The 21557-nt window shown below is 35.2% G+C and overlaps 1 protein-coding gene across 3 annotated transcripts in view; it reads right to left on the bottom strand.

The window, feature by feature from the left end:
- The window catches only part of LOC145253291 (neuronal calcium sensor 2-like), a 570463-nt gene that overhangs the window by 361067 nt on the left and 187839 nt on the right, over positions 1-21557 (bottom strand). Inside the window, exon 2 of one of the 3 annotated variants that reach the window (XM_080112923.1) lies at positions 5060-5123. The exons of the other annotated variants lie outside the window; for them this stretch is intronic. The gene's annotated coding sequence lies outside the window, so the exon portion shown is untranslated. The remainder of the gene's footprint in view (positions 1-5059; positions 5124-21557) is intronic. 3 annotated transcript variants of the gene reach the window in all.

The following is a 21557-nucleotide window of genomic DNA, read 5'->3' as shown; positions in this document are numbered from 1 at the left end:
AGTGAAATATTCAAAAGACGAAAAGTAATAATGCTGAAAACCAATTAAACATAATTTGTAGTGAGAGCGCCAGATTTTCTGTATTTAAGATGCGTTGAAATATTTTAGTAAGAGACTTTGTCTGTTGGTCGCTTTATCATGATTACGTTTGAAATAAAGTTAACACCAACCCGTCGTTCTTAAATAAAGAACAGAATTTTAATCGCAAAGCGTAGTACTAATGCTGGCAGTTATGTGCGAATGGGAGATTTCGGTAGAAATTAAATGACGTAAGAATAAGACATTTTAACTAGAAAATTAGGATAACGTGTCATGGAAAAGACGTCGTGCTAGAAAATCCGAGTGAGAATCTGCTCGAGGTTTAAACTGAGAGCACACAAATATCACACAGGTCATTACGTCTACTCAACGGTAAAACCCAGGAATATGTGTCGGCCATGCAGAATTACAAAGGGAGTTCACTCGTGATTGTGATTTGTAATATCTTAAGTCACCGTTAACCGTATCATACTCATAACACATTTGGCTTTTCACAAAGTTGTTTTTCCGACCTTATTATAGTATTGAATCGGCTTTGCTTTTTAATTCAAACTAACAAATGTCTGTAACATAGTGCTCATGAGCGCGTCGAAAAATGCGCACATGCAAATTAGAAAGTGTGAGCGAGAAGAAAAAGGGGGGAAAAAAGAAAAAACAGAACGTGCTCGGGAGAGAAAGAAAGACGACGCCAAAGAAAAAAAGCTTGTAAAGACACAGTCGAGAAATGGCTGGCTACGGTCGACGTGAGGTCGGAAAGAAAAAAATGTACACCGGGTGAGATGGAGGATAGGAGAGACTAACGGTAATAAAAAGTTTTGTTGAAAAAGAAAAAATGCCGACCAGATTTTTATTTATTTCTTTCCTCTTGTTTGTATGTAACGACGCAACTTTAAATGTTGTTTTGAAAATCACAAGAATTCACTGTTTACATCTTTCTAAGATTATTTGGTTAGGGAAGACATACTACGTTAAACGTTGAAGCAAATCGCCATTTTAACAGAGCACGGACACGTGTATGGCGACTATGTGTACGGAACCGTGTGCAAAATGACGTCACGGTAGGGAGGAAGAAAAAAAAACTATAAAAAAGAATGTGTGCACAGACAGAGAATCTCGTTCAGGATCACATTAGAGACGGAAAGAGGTCAGAGAGAAGGAGCACGATCACTTTCTATTCGGGAAAGTAACGAGGAAACAAATGTCGTTGTTACAAAAAAAGCGTATAGTTATTACTTGTTTTATGTTCCTTGCGACGTATTCTGCTACAACGCGTAGGTCCCGTGTGTAAATGTGTAACGTTACAAAATTAGCATGTATCCATACGTCCTACTCCCTGGGACGGGAATTTTGCATTCGATACTTCTACTTTATGGGGATTGTAGCTAGTGAAAACGACATATTCGACCTTCTACATCTCGTTGCAATATCTGAGCCGCACGGAACGTACCGACAGTCTCCGTCATCAATATACAAAATTAGAAGTTTTTTTTTTATCCTTTTGGGCATTTAACCAAACAGAAGTTGCAGGTGGCGAAGTATAAAAGCTTCGGTTCTACTAAATTATATTTAAGTGTTGAAATAAATAACGATTCCCAATAATTAGGAGAATAAAGATGGCTGTCTTTGCATTTTATACTGCTTTTAGCATCTTTTTTGCCAAACAAAACTTTTATTTCATCTCGATTGACAGATTTATATAAAACGAAATAATTGGTGATAATAAATCATTTTGATATAAATTCATTGTAAATCATGTTTTTATTTTTATTAGCAGATCTATTCGCTTGTTTTATCTATCTCTCTCTCTCTCTCTCTCTCTATATATATATATATATATATATATATATATATATATATATATATATATATATATATCCATTGCTCGACTATCGATCGATTGGTCGGTCTCATTTTCATTTGAAATAATATTTACATCACTAAATCACATATAGAATTGCTAGTCTTATTTTAGATTCGTTTTTAATATTTCCATACTAGATCATCGAAGTTAAGCGCCGTTGAACCTGGTCAGTACTAAATGGATGACCATTTGAGAACACTAGGTGTTGTACGTATTCAGGTAAGCAGGTATGCATAATGCCCCATGGGGATGAACACCACTGCCATGTACAGTTTCAGGCCACCCTTAGGCAAGGTGTGGCACCTTTTAGTCTGTTTTTAGTATGCTAGAGGATTACCATATCGATGAGAGTTGGAGTTCCTAAGCCGTTGTGAAGACAACACATCCGAAAAAAGGAAACTATGAAAATAAAATCATATAGTGGGAACTCATTCGCTCCGGTGATGGTATCGCAACCAAAATACTTGTTTCCAATGAATAAACAGGGAAGTAATAAGGCCCAGAAAACTGTCATAAGAAAACTCATATCAGTGCTCAATCTGGTCTAATCGAATATAGCGAAACGTAGTAATAAGAAATGTTGTTATAAGTTGTTGTTCTTTTTACTTGGGTGTATCCACTTATCAAGGCTCGAAGGCCACTCGAGGTTAAGGGTTAATGATTGTAAGGTGGTGGTGTAGTAATCACTAATCTTGTAACTTGGGTAAAATTTGATTATTAATGGGGACGGCATAACAGGAACTTGTTTACATTGGTTTTGAAGGCTACCATGTTGTATTCAAGCGGGAAACAAACCAGCGAAACAGTGTTCCAAAGGCGGACAGTTCTGAGAAAAGAATTTAGATTTAGGTATAGATAGAGAGTGGGGAATATATATAGTAGTTTTAGTTAGCACAATGTTCTTTTTTTTTGTGAAAGTTTGACAAGGAGAGATTGAAGTTTAGTCGAGCATTTGCCATGAAAATAGAGAGAGAGCAGAGACAGGCTCGCGAGGTTTTCTTCACGTTTACGTTTGAGAAAGTATTTTTGTTAGTTTGTTATTCTTAAGTGTGAAATATTTTCGTAAATTTGTCACGTTTTATTTTAAAATAGTATTTTTGTACATCTACAGGGTGGGACGATAAAGTGTCGCCCTAAAGAAAACAATACACCAACTTTATATTTTATTTTATTGAAAAAAAAAATTAATCCAGGTAACTTGATTATGTAGTAAAGCTGACATCTATTCAATAGCCGCCTTCAGCCTTTATCATCATCTCGATACGGGTCCGGAACTGGGAGCATGCATTTTTCACAAGCTCCGACGTGTGTGAGAACACTTTTCAACTTATATACTCAACGGATTTTTAATCTAATAACTTGAAATTTGGCGTATACAATATTCAGTCATGTGGAAAATTTTTAATCGATTTTAATCTGGAAAACAAGTTTTCTAAGAAGTCAAAATTGAAAAATTGGTACTTGTATCAGTTTCAAGTGTTTCACGACTGCGCATGCGCGAATCGTTCATATGACAGCTTTCTTATGTTAAGAATAGGTAGGTTTGAAAACACTTTTGAAGACTGTGTCAAGCTGGACTGATGGTTATCGTACTTGACTCACGGTCTTTAGGTTTTCGTTTCGATCTCAGCTCAAGTATTGTTTTTTGTTTTCTTTACTTACAAGACGTGAACTGTTTAGAAAAAATAAACATAATACTAGCATGCACATGTTTCTCTTTCCTTTTTAAAAATTACTTCAGGAATCTTATAACGGAAAATGCCCGGCACACATACTAGTAAGATTATAAATTCATGCTTTTATACTTAAGATGCTTGTTTAACTAAAAATAACATTTTATGCGCTGCAGTTCCCACCTTTATTCTCAATTTACTTCCATTTTTTTTCCTCTCAGTTACGTTTTCAATCAACATATTAAGCATTCGGAATATCCTTTATCCTCAGTGACTTAAAAGGGGGGGGATCAATTGTGTGAACTCGTGCCAAATTTTACCAACCAAAATTGCTAATCACTTGCGTAAACGAGCACATTACATTTTTAATTGAACGCCAGCCAAATTGTTTTTCAATCTTTCTTATTAACAGCACGTAATTGAGTTATGACACGTATGCAATTCAATTTATTTTAATTTATCGTAATTTGTTCTGATCTGTCTGTCTGTTTATTGACTAGTCGGAATAAGTGTATTCCAGTTCTTACATAAGAGACTAGGCACAGTCATTCCTAGCGTGAGCCGGGATTTTCTTTTCAGATGTGTTATCAGCAATTAAATAATTGTTCCTCAACGCATAGATGTACACTTGCTAACTTAACCTTTGAACTTCATCTAATATATTATAAATCTATTTGATATTTAACATATGTCATGTTTATAAATTGAGCTCAAGGATGCTTTTTTTCTCATTTCTAGACTCAATTGTATCGCAAAAATAATTGTGTATTATAAGAACCTTTGTTTTTGTATATCACGATCAAATGTTTAGTGTGTCAGAATAAGGTAAAATGGAAAATTCCACGTAAGTCTAGTTAAGCAATGCAATTAAATTTTCCACTAGAAATGATACAGAAGAATAATTGACTCGAAGTCCGCATCAACCTTAGTCAAATAACAAATATTTTATTTTTCTAAAAAAAAAGGGGGGAAAAATAATAATATATTATCAAGAATACTAAAAACAAATTCTAAACAATGAAACTATGATATTATTTTATGCGAAAAATACTTAAGTATAATTTGAATTCATATGTGGCACTGTTTGTTGCTTACTTAGAGTTGCCTATTTATCTGCACCACCTACATTAGATGTTAATCTAGACTTAGATCTGCTTGTCAAGATATGACATAACAGATATTAGATCCGAACTGTCAGGTTTATTATGGTCTGTCACGTTTAATTGCAAAATACAATTTCGATGACTCAACGTAGCGATTGGATAGACAAACTTAAAACAAATGTTCGGGTTTCAGATGCGTCCACATAATACTATCGCTTGATCAGTCACGCTTAATTGTAGTTCGTCACACTTAAGTTTAAAATAGAATTTTGATCGTTAACGCCAAGAGAGGGTGGACGTATCTTGGGAATATCTGTTCGCGATGTTAACAGTAGAATTGGACATTAAAATAATTACATGAAATCCTGGACACTCTTACTTACAGATCTGAAACCTCCAAGATGTGTGCTTTCGGTGGCTGAAGAGAGACGAGATTTTAACACTTACCTGAAAATAGAACAAAGAAATTATTAAAACAACGTACAAAATAAACAATGCATTACAAAGAGCTTTAGTGAAAGGCTTCACACAACGAAGTCGACACAATGATTTGAAAGAGTTAAAAAGCTTTTGTGTCTATATTTTAGAAAGTTTTATCAAAATATTTCATCTAGATTTAAGGATATCTGTATCAGGTTGATGCAAAAGGTTTTGCCGGTCGATAGACGAGACATTTTGAATTATTGTGATTCATTTCATGCATATTGTTATTACTTGAACTAATCAACATATTTTATAATTGTTTTCCTCAGATAATTACAGCATTCTTCATATTTTTTAATTAATATTCTCACCGATGGTGACATGAAAATTACGTTCCGTAATAAACAGAACGGGAGTCATTTTCTATCATGATAATGCCTGTTATCACACAGCATTTCTGACCAAAGAGAATTCGGTAGGAAAATCTTGCCTCATCTTACATACTCTTTTGATAGAGCTCCCTCAGATTATCCGTTATTTTAAGGGTTACAAACCATTTAGATGGCCTTAGGTTAACATCACGAGAGAAGACTAAACATTAGTTGCATTCCTATTTCATATTAAAACCTAGTGAATGTTACAAGCGAAGCATATTTAAGCTTGTTAACCGCTCGAATCAAGTTATAAAGTAAAAGTAGTTTATTACATACGACCTATCACCCAGTACGTTTTTATGAAATTTTAAATCCTCAAAAGCTGTTGCACTGATTTGATATTTCCTTCGAAAATAAGCCATACCTATTCGCAGAATATCAGGATAGGATATTCACTGTGAATTATTTGTTTCTGGTGCCACTTTGACAGCTTTCTGTAGAATACTCTATAAATGTTACCTTTAAAATGTGGCGCAGACATTTACATTAAAAAGACAACATTAAGATACATATCAAATTATGTTACACATTCGATCCATTAGTTCCTGAAATCCTCTCTTATGCCCCCTTTTTATCATTATTTGAGAAATCATCTAATTCCATCTTAAAATGTGCACCGTTATTGCTCTTCTTGATATCATCTGGAAACTATAAAGTTAATTAAATTACTCGATCTGGTTTTTTAAATATTTGTTGCCAATGGCTTTCAGACAATGGATAAATAATGCAAGTATTGATGTAGTTAGTACGCCATGATATATGCAGTGTGTCGTTGTTACAATATACCCAACTCCTTACACTTCCGCTCAAATTGTCTGCGTCTAAGATGTAGAAAATATTTACTGCTTGTAAACGATATTTTGTATTTGATTTATTTACTTTTTACAATAAGGGAAGCCTTAGAGGATTCAATTCTTTTATGAATTGATCTTGCTTTTTAGGTTAAGTGCAAAATGCCATTGGTTCCATCAAAGTGATGCCATCATACACAATATATATATAAATATTTACATACATATGTATATGATAAACTCCTGTCGATTTCGACGAATGAGCGTCCGCCACAACAAAGTTGCTCGGAAATCCATACAGATGATTTGTTTACAGTGGTGAAAGATTTGTGTGGAAACATCCGCACTTTTTGGCTAACCATTGTCGATGCAGGTGACTTTCACAGGACAGAGTATACAATAAACTGCAAGTTTTTACATCAGAGTTTCGTTCTCCTAGATACATGTATTAACGAAGACTGGGGGTGCATCTCTCCCAGTGAATTAACGCGCTCCCAGATACCAATCTGAAAATATCTAAGACTCGGCGCGGTACATACAGCGCTTATTCTTCCCAAATAGTCACCCATCTGGTACTAGCCCGGATCAACGTTGCTTAACTTCGGTGATTTAGCGAGAACCGGTGTATCAACGCGATTGTGCCGTGTGTGTGTGTGTGTGTGTTTGGTTGTTTATTAGTATGTGTAAATCATGTCAGTTGGGAAATAAACCAGGATGCTCGATTGTAATACAAGACCGGTACACGTGTTTTATTTACACAGTAACATATACAGTTTAGATTGCATTGAAAAGTTCCCGGATTTCACGTCACACCCCCTGCTAGTCTAAACACTTAGAAAAACGATAAGTCAGAACAGCAATCAACCATTAATAGACCACACGCATCTGGAACTGAAACCGCTACTATTTTTGTATAGTATGAAAATACAACACACACTTTTCTCTCTTTCTCATATGTACACATATATACGCATGCACCCACAATATATATATATATATATATATATATATATATATATATATATATATATATATATATATATATATATATAACAATATAAAATTTGTCGATTATTAAGTCAGAAAGTCCTACAGAGAAACCCAACCTATCATCCAGTATATTTCGTAGGCAATGGAAACGTGATGAATGTAATCTTCGAAATATATCACAGCCAAGTAGCGTTTATCTATTTATGGCACATTTGACATATAACATATATTGAATGCAAAATAATGTTCAGCCTCAGGATAATAGGATGACTCTAAACAATTTGTATAACAATACGCTAAGGAAATTTCATCGTCGTATGTATGTATGTATGTATGTATGTATGTATGTAATAGAATGAGGACGCGTGAATGCAAACACCGAGCCATGTGCAAAGAAAAAAAACTATAAAAAGAGCGCGTGCACAGACCTGCGTTCACGTTGAGCACGTTTGAGATCACGTTCGAAACGACAGAGGTCAAAGAAAAGGAGCGCGATCACGTTTTAATCGGAAGTACTCACAAATACATGTCGTTGTTAAAAAAAAAAAGAAAAAATGTTGATTTATTACGGGTCTTCTGTTTATTTGCGATGTACTCTGTAACAACGTGTTGGGTCTTGAAATGTGTACATATTTACGCGTGTGTAAACGTATCTAACGTTACATGTACCTTCCACTCCAGTTTTAAAATATGGGATCGTCCAATCGACAACCGTGCGATGTGAAAATTAAATTTTTCAAATGTCATCTGATGTCGCTGTTGTGTAAACGTGAAAATCGTACTAAAATACAGTTTCGGCTTTTCTGTCCCAAGACCGTGCAATGATATCGTGGGTCAGAGTTCGCGTCGGGAATCTAAAGAATAAAAATATGCAGGAAACACCTACAAAGAGTTTTAAGATTATATATATATATATATATATATATATATATATATATATATATATATATATATATATATAGTCTATGAGAGAGAGAAGAGAGAGAGAGAAGGGGCGTTCAAAAAGTAATGCCTCCTATTTTTATTCCACCCGAATGGATCAGAGTGGATTGCAACTTGCATTGTTATGATAACTGAACTTAAGCCTTCCTAATTTGGAAGTTTTATCTCTCTGTTGCCGGTATTGACGGTGTGAGACTGTCATGGAGGTGCGTCAGAAGCATAGGTGCGTCATTGAAATACTGGCAAAAGTGCATTGCATATGGTTGTGACTATGTAAAAAATAAATTTTGAAGCAAAAACGGTTGCTCGTTTTAATAGTACCACTCCCAACTTCGTATAACTTCAACATTTTAGTTAAAAAAGAGACTTTACTTTTTGAACGACCCTCGTACATAATAATGCTATCCACAGACACGTGTTTTTTTGTTCAAATTCATCCGTGTGGCTAAACGGTGTGAATGCATCAATGTTATAATAAATCAAATTTATTATTTAGCAATTAATGATATAGGTACATAATTTTATAAAATTATGTTTAAAAAGTGCAAAAAATTTTCATAACGTAAAATAACTCCAATCTTTAGATTAAAATAAAATTAATTTTATATATTTTGTAAAATTTATAAAAGTGAACTTTGAAAATTGATAAATTTCAAAAATAAATCTTGTTCCATTAATTTTTAAAGTTTATAAAAAATATTTTGTTTAACCAGTTTCATGCTTTGCAAGAAATTCTTAATTAACTTGCATAGTACTATCCCTTTTACTAGAGTTGAATCTCCAAATCTCTCACATATACATACATACATACATACATACATACATACATACATACATACATATATAAGTTATAAAATATATATGGATGAAACGCGGAATATTTTGTATAACTTAATTGCCATATATATTTTATAACTTACTACCTAGCTCTACCTACGTATTGAGCACTGTTGAAGTAAATACTTAAAGTTTAAGCATAAATTCATACTGTCGTATATTAATTTATGTGATTAAAGGAAGTAGTCATATATATCTTATCTATATAATTATAAAATTAGATCTGCTTGCTTGCTTGCTTTGGAGTTTAAACCGTACATCCGGTTTGTGACTTCCAGTTTCAAAATAATTCATCCGCTTACCACTTTCATGGCGACCCTGTCTTGTCCGATATTAAAAGCCACTGCTGATATTCAAAGCATACACAAGGTAAACAATATTTTCTGGAAAAGCAGGAAAACGGAAGACAATTCCACAGGCCTGCAGTTCTAAGAAAGAAGATTTGTTCATGGAATCTACGTTTAGGTTTAGGCACAGATAAAGAGTGGGGGGAATTATTGATTGTGTTTTCAGCTAGACGAGTGTTTCTTGTGAAAGTTTGGCGAGGGGGGACCATAGACTGAAGCTCAGTCGAACACTTTCCATGAAAATAACGATACACCAGAGACAAACTCGCAGCATCTCTTCTGTGAGATAGAGGTTGCAGGGAAGAGAAAATGCATCTCCTACGAGGCTACGAAGTCTATTTTGAACTGTATCAAGGCAGGACAAGTCCTTTCTAGCAGCTCCTGCCAAGATGTGGCAACAGTATTCCATCCTTGGATGTACCTGGCTCTTAAACATACATTATATATAAGTAGCATCCTTCAATATTAACAGATTATGGATACTCACTGTAAGAGTGCCTGTGCGAGACATTTCCGTGGAAAAAGTTGCGCAATCTACAACTACACCTCTCCTAAGTCGGTGTTGTTAAATAACAGTAGCAAATGGTGAGACATGACGATGGGAAACAATGCCGAGATAAGCGGAGAGGACATATAGCGTCTAGAATTACTAATATACATATATATATATATATATATATATATATATATATATACACACATATATCTAACATATAAACACATAAATATATATATATTTATGTACAAACACACGCACACACACATAGGTGTGTGTGCGCGCGCGTTTGTGCGTGCGTGTATATTGTCAATGGTCTTTTTTGTTTTATTCTGATTGGAAATTACAGTGTACGTAGCTCACTAATCAATCCCAGGAGATTATAACCCAGAGGATATTTTATCTTATCGATAATCAATAAACTGCTGGAAGGTGGAATCTAGCGTCTGCAAATCGAATACTCATAATGCGTATTATGGCCATTTAGTTCTTTATAGAGCCGAGTAGTAAATTTAGAGATCAAAGCTTTTCGTCACAGACACGGTTTTCTTCGGTTTGAAACTTTTCTATATTATTCTTCTCGGTAACTGGTCGGACAAAAATAGACGGACTAATCTAAAGAACTCATCGGAGTGTAATTAACGAAAATCTTTCCAATTCCGAAAAGCATATTTCTTGCTTTGAGATGCGCCTTTTTGTATCGTTCGGTCAAACGTATTTTCATTCTCTTAACATTCATATTTTGTAAAGAAAAACGTAAAATTTTACTAACATGTCTGCGTTATTTGTAGAAATAGCCCTGAATGCATGCTTGCAATTTAGAATTTGATAGACTGAAGGATTTTCTTTAGTCTATTTAATAAGAGAGTCAACATTTATCAAGTCCCAGTGACCACTCAAGGATAAAGGTTAATTAGTGTAAGCTGGTCAATGAGACAACAGCATAGTGGTCGGAAATTGTGGAAATTGGGTAGACATTGATCTAATAAGGGATCAGCTTAAGAACTTATTTACGTTGGACTTGAATACGACTATGTTGTAGTCAGCTGGAAAGTAGGCCCGCGGTACAGAGTTCACCAGGCTGGTAGTTCTAGGAAAGAAGCTTTAGTCATTGAATGTGCGTTTAGATTTAGGCACAAATAGAGAGTAGGGGAATGTTGATAGTGGTTGTAGTTAAACGAGTGCTTGTTGTGAAAGTTTGACATAGAGGATGGGGTACCGTGAATTGAAGCTCAGACGAGCAATTGCCATGAAAATAAGGATAGAGCAGCGACAGATTCGCAATGTCTCTTTTGATGGGGAAAGAGGTTGAAGGAAGGAGAAAAGGGCATCATCTTTTAGGTTCCGAATCTGGTTTGAGCTTTTTCAAGCTATGATAAAGTGCTCAAATCAGCTTCTACCCAGATCTAAAAACAGCATTCCATTTTATGAAGTATGTGGCTCTTATACAGGTAGAGGATTGCGTCAAGAGTGTAGTACATTATTGCGCGTTAAGCTAAAAATTAAAATAGCATTTCTATCGGTTTGGTACGCTGGGAATGGTCTGATGACAACAAAACTGACACTACATTAACCCCTCCACAAAGAAGAGAGAATAATGCCTCTACTTTCTACACTCCTATATATGATAAATGTTGTTGCAATAGCATTTTCATCTGCAAGGTACACATTTTAATGTTTGAAATAGCATTTTTATCGGTTTGACAAGCTTAAGCTTAGAGTAGATTTAATATGAACAAGCATTTTTGTATTTCTGACGCATTTCATGTTTAAATGGGATTTCCTTCGGTTGAAACACTCAAGTGTAAACAGCATTTTATTTAGTCTTACAAATACAAAGAGTATGTTTTGCCTTACATGCTCAATTTTTAGATATAATTTTTTTGGCCTTACATGCTTGAAATATAATTTTTTTATACGCCTTTATACTTAAGTTTAAAATATAATTTCATTTGCCTTACACGATCAAGTTTGAAATAAGGCTTTTTGGCCTTACACGTTCAAAATAGTGTTTTTATGACCTTACGGGCCAAGTTTGAAATAGCATTGTTTTGGCTTTGCACGGTTAAATTTGAACTAGCGTTATTTTGACCTTACACGGTCAAGTTTGAAATAGCGTTAACTCTTATGGTCTTACACGGTCTAGTTTGAAATAACGTTTTTGGCCTTACACAGTCAAGTTGTAACTAGCGTATTTGGACTTACACGTTAAGTCTGAAATAGCGCTTTTTGGCATTAAACACTATTGTGAAACAGCATTTTCTGGCCTTACGTACTCAAGTTGGAAATGGCGGATTTGGTCTTACGCATTCTAGTTTGAAATAGAGTTTTCTGGCGTTTCTTTATGAATAGTTTCATGATCTGACGTTTGAATTCAAATTGAAACAACATTTGTCAGGAATCTTGGATAAAGAATGGACGCATGTTTAATATATCGGTGGCATCAAGATTTGTCGTTAATCAATTAAGGTGATGAATTCGATCAGTCGGGTGTGATTCGGGATTTGATGATGATTCTATAGCTGCTAGAGAAATATGGTTCATGGCTGTTTTTCAGGCTGATTAGCTCGAGAAGATATGTTTTTACTTTTCTTCTACAGCTAAAATAGGCATAATTCAGACAATCGACAGTAGACGAAGAAATCAGATTAGTATTTCGTTTGTTTCCTATTTTTTATGGTAGCGTTTTTTCACGACCAATCAATTTTGACGATAACAAAATTATAAGCCCATTGATATCCGCTTATTATATATATATATATATATATATATATATATATATATATATAGTAATTTATAAAATATATATGGCGATTAAGCTACACTGAATATTCTGCGTTTCATCCAACTATAGGATTCGTCAGGCTTATGCGCATAAGCCTGACGAATCCTATAGTTTGATGAAACGCAGAATATTCAGTGTAGCTTAATCGCCATATATATTTTATAAATTACTAACTAGCTCTACCTACGTATTGAGCACTTTTGAAGTAAATACTTAAAGTTTACGCATAAATCTATACTTTCGTATAGTAAATTTATGTGAATAAATGAAATAGTTATATATATATATATATATATATATATATATATATATATATTAATTATATGAAGAAATCGGCAGGAAAATATTATTGCCCTGTCGATAGAAGCAATCTTTAATGATTTAAGCAAGAAAAACCCGAGGTTGTAATAATAAAAACATATTTACCTCTACTAAAGTATTGAGCACGTTTCCTTTTTTTTTTTTTACTAAATATACGTTCTAATATATTATGTCACTAGCAGAGAGATCCGACGTTGCCCAGAGTGAACGAGGATCAAGAAATGTCCAACTTCATATACTTTCATCGTCGTCATTAAAATCGATGAGATCAATCATTTTTCAATCAAATCTATTGATTACCTACTTTAGTCGGAGACCCATGGTGGTGTACCGGGAGGAAGGTTCACGTGCCTATCGCGCTGAATTAAGTCAGAATACAATACGTTGCACTGTAAGAACCTAGTGTTGATTGGATAAAATTATGTTTACATGATAGCACAAATTCAAGTTTTAAATACAAAAGTGAAGTGTCATGGTTCAATTGTGCTTGAAACAGAAACATCCGTTTCAAACGAGCTCAAACGAGCTGCTATCTCATCGAAGAATATGCTGCTGATTTTATAGGCTTGCCCTTTCTCCTTATGCGGTAATAAAACTCCTCGAACGCAATTCTAATGTTAGGCTGTATAAGGTGAAAACTTTGGTAAACATTGGACTTCCTTCTTTAATCGGATTTTTCTAATTATCGATTTCGGATACTTATCAGAGCTATTTCGATACCAAAATGATCGAAGAAGCCATCCAGATACATAAAATACATTTGTGTAGAATTAAAAATTCGTCGCAATCCTTTCAGTTCGTAGGGAACGAACTTATATATATATATATATATATATATATATATATATATTAGTATACGCTTATTTTGGCAGGATTTTTTCTTTATAGCATATTTCATTTTCATGCCGTTTTGGTATATTAATTCTATTTTCGAACCTTTCCAACTTCCGAATAACAGTCTCCACTTCTGGTGGGAACTGGCTGATGTAATCACCATACTTCTGCTGAAGAATCCTAGAGTGGATGAAACGCGGAATATTCTGTGTAGCTTAATCGCCATATATATATTTTATAACTTACTACCTAGCCCTACCTACTTATTGAGCACTGTTAAAGTAAATACTTAAAGTTTACGCATAAATTTATAATTTCGTATATTAATTTATGTGAGTAAATGGAGTAGTTATATATATATATATATATATATATATATATATATATATAAGAAAATATTGAATTTTTTGCTGACGTTTGTTATTGGGATTTTGTAAAAGGGGCCGACAAAGAGGGTTATTTTAAGTAAAAAATTAAAAAGACTATTAATAAATCCTAATCGTCATTTATGATCTCGAATTCGTGGAACGAAAATGAATAATTCTTAAATTTGTCTCAATGTGTTATCTCATACTCACCTTCTGTCTCTTCACACGTGTATATAAGTTTGATGAAATTCCAACTAGCATAGTCATTAGCACGCCGGTGTTTAACATAACGTCCTACAAAATGTGCATAAAAAGAAGAAAAACATGGCGGAATTTTTCTGGCTCTGTCAATATCGAAATTCAACAATAAATTCAAATCACGTCGATAATGGATGCTGGCATGAATTAAACATTGCTTCTTTTTTGTTGCTTTCCCTCAAGTCATATTCGATAGTAATTTCCGTTGCCTTCACTTTTGGATATGGACAAAATTAAAAATACAACAAATAGATCAAATCAAATCTGTTTATTGATACAAGTAGAAGCTATCATTAGCTAGTAAAGACCAATTGTATTATCAGCATTCAAAATTCTTCCAATGTCGATTTGAAAAAAACTTAGCCTTGAATGGAAATATATATAACAGAGATCTTGTCTCTCTGTCTGAAAAACCGCCGTTACCAAACTCCCCTGTTAAGTTTTGGTCTAAAGATTTGAAATTTGATATATAGAAGACTTGGACCTGTGAAACAGATTCGATTCTGTATTTAGCCCGTTAAAATAGGTACTAAGGGACCAAAATGATAAAAAAAGGAGCCTGGCAAGCATAAGTAGACTTTAAGTTCTTTTGTACACATGTACAAATATATATTTATACGTTAAACTCGGTTTAACATTTTCTCATCCGTCTGATGATAACCCAAACGGTAACGAATAAGGTTGAAGCGCTAAATGTTTTGGTTTCGATTCTCTTTGATGGCACTGGAGTCATGTCTTTTTAAAAATAATTCGAAACTACTATATATTAAGTACATTACGTCAAGCACATAAGGATTCTGTTTGTCGAGTGATCATTTTTTACCTTACATTTTAAAATAACAGTATTTGGTTAAGCTGGGTTTCTTTTGTTTTGTTTTACGGCAAATCAACCATTTATCGGTGAATTAATACTAAATAATGCTTGTCAAATATAATTCGATAAGTAGGAAAATTATTCATTCAGGACCTGTGGAAATTCCACAGCAGCATCTTTCATATGTAATATATTGTGATTGAATGTTCTGTGGACGTTCCACGTGAATCGAGACCCCGCGATATTATTGTTGCCCTTTTGTTAAAACTATGAAAATTATTTATCTTAGTAATCTGATTAATGTAATATAGGAATATTTATGGTTATTAAGGTTTATCTCTAATATTCGTATAGGAATTTATGCTATATTTCTATTGTATGGACTCCCGACGCGAACGGAAACTTCAAAATATCATTATACCATCTTTAAACAGAAGAGATATTACCATTGGATTCAAAAGTCCAAGAAAGTTTAAGTTTCACATACGGCCAAAAAGTAACATCATATTTTTTAATTAAATTTTTCTTCTCACATTCGGTCTTTGGTGATCGGGAGATCCTATTTATTAAAAAGGAGGATAGAAGGTGATAGGAACATGGAATTATCGTATGTATATACTAAAATAATGTAATTTCGGTTGTATTTTATCACCTTCTGTCCTCTTTTTAAACGAACGAATAATTTATAATCTCAAAGCCATGCCACACATACGTATGCACGTTAAAGGTACCAAGGTATTAATATATGGTAGGTTGCTGAAAAAGTAATGTCGTTATTTATATTTTTTATATATATATATATATATATATGTATATATATATATATATATATAATAAATTTTACTTGTGCAAATGGAAATTAAATTAACTTTCTTGAAGTTATATATTTGGATTTTACCGTCACTGGATTATTTATCTTCCACCAGACTATCCATTCATATGTAATCAATTTTTTCTTCACCATATTCCCTCTGCTTCACTTTTTTGTTTTCAAGTAAGATCTTTGATTTACTTGTTGTTTCATCAAATACTTTTGCATGCAAACTCCGATCCCGCATTTTGCTAATTCCTACCCTCTGATGAGAAGGAAAGTATTTCTTCGAAACTCCGCGGATTAAGGACTATCATTTATCTAGTGTTTCCTTTTCAGATTAAATATGTTTTTAACTCATTTCAAAGTGTTTTTTTTAACATTTTTTATTTACTGTTTGCTCGTATATATATGTGTGTGTGTGTATATATATGTGTGTGTGTATATGTATATATATATATATATATATATATATATATATAACGACATTATTTTTGCACCAACCTAATAAAAACTTACAACACATTGCTATAAGTATACATGACTCTTAGAAGGAAATTGAACAGCGAGTATCATTGAACGATCGAAGAAGTACCACCCTAAATGCATTGCTCTTAGTAAACATGACTCCTAGAAAACAATGCCACTCGATTAAATTTTTGTTAGAAAATATCGCTCTCAGAAGTTCGGTCTGTGACGATTTCATCGCAAATATCATAGTCATCACTACACGCTCAAATGAAATGGCCGCATCTCATTTTAGATTCCTATATAAGATGCCTATCCAATCGCAAGATAGCCATCGAAGCCCGACCACTCATGAATCTGAGAGTCGCACTTTAGTTTCGCTGATTATCTGCACCCACCCAAGCCAGATTTCTACATCAAGGAAAGTTCTTTGTAATTGTTGTAGGAAGACAAGTTCTTGTGAATATTTTATAGCTCACTTAAGGATCTCCTATGGAATATATACGATATAGTGGAAAAGATTAACAACATATATTTTATGAGAAAGGAGCTGACCGGGATAGCGTAGGTCACCGCCACTCGATTTCAAAGCCGATTTATGAATCAAAACTTTTTTTTATGGGAGACTTTGCCCATGGACATCTTTATTATATTTTAAAAACAAAATTTTCATTTGCTGATAAGCGCTCACAAGAAATGGATGTATTTTAAGAATAGTTATTCTTATTATATTAACATCAGTCATCGCCATAATGGCCGCCAGTGGTCATCATTGTCGGAATTAGAATTGTTAAAAATATCACAGACTCATCGCTTTCCTTCCTCAGATTATAAACACAGTAATAAAATAATCCAGTCTCCTCTGACCTATTGATTATTAAGAATCGATACGAGTTCAGTCGGGTTATCACTATCGAGTATAGACAGGAGTATTGGTTTGTGATTCGTAGAAAATCATCTAAAAATAACTTATCGAAACTAAAGAATTAGCATTTAGTTATATATAATCAAAAGGGACCGGCAATACCTATTGCCAGTCTCTCTTCCTCTGTTTTTTTTTAAGTTATGAAGTTCAAAAGAAAGAAATGTGATTGTTTGAAGAATCATGACTTCAATAATTACATCTCATCTACAAAATAACATCACATCACGAGAGTTGTCTCTGGTGAAAATGTTAAAGGCACAAGCTGATTTTCTGAGTGTACCAAGTTCATATCGAGTTGATTTCATAATACCATTTCTGTTTATGGATGTTGACAATCTTCATGTGGTATCTCTTGTACCTATTTACTATGCCTCCCCACGGGACAGAGTTAGACACCAGGGTCGTTTTTTAACGTGGAGAAAAGGTACAAAAATAAAAATTGTCTCAGTCGTGAAGGATTTCTCCTCCACCGAAAGAGAACAAGAAAATGAAGTGCAGCATCTGAAGAACAGATGGTATTTATTTGCTCCCCCACCGAGCAAATTAGGCACAAAGCCGATTTTTAATGTGAGGGGTGAAGGGGAAATGGGGACCAACTCCCCGGGGAGTAGGGGAGCTGGATAGTGACAATTGGTATGAAGGGTTGCCCCTACATTAACCAAGGTCTTATATGTGGGATTGCTCCCACATCTGGTCTTTGCTTGCAGTATCTGCCGGAACAGATGGTATTTATTTGCTCCCCCACCGAGCAAATTAGGCACAAGGCCGATTTTTAATGTGAGGAGTGAAGGGAGGGGGAAGGGAGAAAGGGGACCAGCTCCCGAGAGGTGGGAAATGGGAGCTGGTTAAAGGTCAGGTATGTGGGGTTGCCCCCACATCTGGTACCCGCTTGCAGTATCTGCCGGAACAGATGGTATTTATTTGCTCCCCCACCGAGCAAATTAGGCACAAGGCCGATTTTTAATGTGAGGAGTGAAGGGAGGGGGAAGGGAAAAAGGGGAGCAGCTCCCGAGAGGTGGGAAATGGGAGCTGGTTAAAGGTCAGGCATGTGGGGTTGCCCCCACATCTGGTCTGTGCTAGTCATAGCTTGCAGCATCTGCCGGAACAGATACTACACTTTGATCTTGACCAAAAGGCCAAGTATCTCTTGTAAGTATCTGAAATAATCGGTGAAAACAATGCCAAAATGAGAGGCAAGCTTGTCAAAAGAAGAAAAAAAAAGAACTGTCGTACCACGCTAATTCTTTTGCATTGGCTTTCTTTAATCCTGACGACCAGTAGCTATACTTGAGAATTGGGATATAACATCAAAAGTAGTTTATCTAAAAGCAAAAGCATTAAAGTACTGAATCTCCCAGATGTGAATTGATTATTAAGTATTATTTAGAGTCTTCGGACTACTATTCTCATCTTGTGTGTTATTTGCACTACTTTTCGGTTAATATAACCTCCGACCTTCTCCGGGTATATCCTACCGAGCTAAAGAATCTGCAGGAAATTTCGAACGCAACTCTTTCTTTAATCCACGCAAAACCCCGTAGCGTAGTGTGTAGAGTATTTGATAAAATTCAATAAAACAAAAATTACATTCCTGGAGATTGAAGCTTCAATTTCCATTGCGGGCGACCCAAAAATACAATTGCGAATTACTTAGGACTTTTACCCGGCCATGGCTGACGAAACAAGAGAAAGCTATCCCCGTGAAAATAGTAGCAAACTATATTTTTCGGCGACTTATAATAGGAAGTGTACACTTGTTTTAAGATTAAAGTGAAAGCTGTAACAATGGTAAAAATAATTGACAAGAAGACTTGTTGAAATTAAAGCAGAAGTAGTGTATGTGAGCCGCCTGACATTCAGCTGTAAGGTTCTGCTAGAAGACAATACGACACAATAGAATCTATGTTTAAAAAGGAAGTGTCCTCTATAGTATCAGATCTGACCGAATGGTTAATTGTAGGCATAGACCAATTCATACCATATAAAAAATTCCAACAAAAACCTAACAGCCAGCCATGGTTCTCCCCAGAATGTGCTGCTGCTATCGTGCACAGAAATCACTTTTTCCATAGCTACCAACGTAATGCATGCACTGAGACTAAAGCTGCTTTCAGGACTGCCAACAACCACTGTAAAAGAGTAATAAAAAAAATGCAAGAGAGCTATATGCCCAGTCTGTTAAATCCAAGGTAGCTGATCAGCGGCTTCGTTCCCACCAGTTTTGGCAAATAACAAATAGGATCCTGAACAGAAGTGTGCGTTCTATCCCAACCATTATCAATGGACCAGAGGTCATCTTGTCAGCGTCAGACAAGGTCAAACTATTTGCAAAGAACTTTGCAGCCAATTCTACCCTATGCGACGAAGGCCATCAACTCCCCATATTTCCTCCTATAACACAGAACACGCTAGGTAACATACAAATATCCGTGCATGAGGTCGCCAAGCTAATCAAGAACCTTGATTCCAGTAAAGCAACTGGCCCTGATGGCATCCCAATTATAGTGTTAAAAAAGCTTCAACCAGAACTTGCTCCCATACTTACGAAACTGTTTAAGCGCTGCCTTAAGGAGAAGTGTTTTCCGACTCTCTGGAAGATCTCATCAGTTTGCACATACTTAAATCATTCGTTGACATCTATGCTGATGACACGACCATCTACAGCAACACATCAAAGGCTGTAAATGACAAAGTTCTCTCTGATTCTCTCCTATGATCTCGAGCGCGTGATTCAGTGGGGGAAGACGTGGCTGGTTACGTTTAATGCATCTAAAACCAAACTCCTATCGTTACATCATCAACGCTCTGATCCCCATCTGGCATCAATTGGGATGGACGGCTCTCGTCTGAGAGAGGCCCCGTGTTTTGAGAAGCTTCTGGGTTTGACCTTTACACCTGATCTGAAATGGAACACGTACATCAAGTCTGTTGCCAAGGTCGCTGGAAAGATGGTGGGATCCTTCTACCGCTCCAGAAGATATCTCAATACTGATGCAATTCTCTATCTATATAAAAGCCAAGTACGTCCAAGGATGGAATACTGTTGCCATATCTGGGCAGGAGCTGCTAAAAATAGCCTATTCCGCCTTGACAGAGTACAAAATAGACTTCGTGGCTTAGTGGGGGATGCCCTTTTCTCTACCCTGCAACCTCTCTCCCACAGAAGAGACGTTGCGAGCCTATCCTTGTTTTATCGTTATTTCCATGGCAGGTGCTCGTCTGAACTCCAATCTCTGGTCCCCCTTCGCCAATCTTTCACGAAAAACACCCGTCTAGCCGAATCCACTGTGAAAAATTTCCCTCACTCTTTATCTGTGCCTAAATCAAAACGTGGATTCCATGAACAAAGCTTCTTTCTTAGAACTGCACGCCTGTGGAACCCTGTTCCGTCTGCCTGCTTCCCACCTGACTACAACTTGGATGTCTTCAAGTCCAACGTTAACAAATTCCTAATGAACCGCCCCCTTAAGTAAACACTTCATCAAATCTCCACACTAACGTAACGTACGTACTTGCAATAACCCTTATCCCTGAGTGGCTTCCGGGCCTTGATAAGTGATGATCACTATGTAAAAAAAATAAAAATAAAAATAAATAAATAAATAAATAAAATAGCTCCACTGGATGATCTGTAAAAAACTGAATATCGAATGTAGCAGCAAGTCCTGAGCCATATACAAATAAAAATAATGTCAGAAAAAAATCATACTACTTCGACTACACCTAGACAATTCCTACAGCTACGCACCTAGAAAACAGAACTATTAAACTCGTCATAATAATATGGGACAAGAAGAACAAGAAGCAACTTTAGTAGAAATCAGTGATCCCAATGATGCTGAACTAAACACAGTGGAGACGGGGACAAATGACGAAATACTAAAATCTTATGTATGGCATGAAAAGAAACTGGAATCTGAAGATGATCATTATCCCTCGATCAATTATAGTAGAAATTGAATTTCAAAAACTATTTGGCAAATATGCACGGTGAACCAAGTGCAAGAGAGATACAAAAATGCACTTAAAAAGACAGA

The sequence above is a fragment of the Euprymna scolopes genome, chromosome 3 (assembly GCF_053919585.1).
Source record: "Euprymna scolopes isolate OS-2025 chromosome 3, ASM5391958v1, whole genome shotgun sequence".
Taxonomy (NCBI): Eukaryota; Metazoa; Mollusca; class Cephalopoda; order Sepiida; family Sepiolidae; genus Euprymna; species Euprymna scolopes.
Note: the sequence above shows the minus strand (reverse complement) of the source record. Positions and strands in the feature narration are given on the sequence as shown.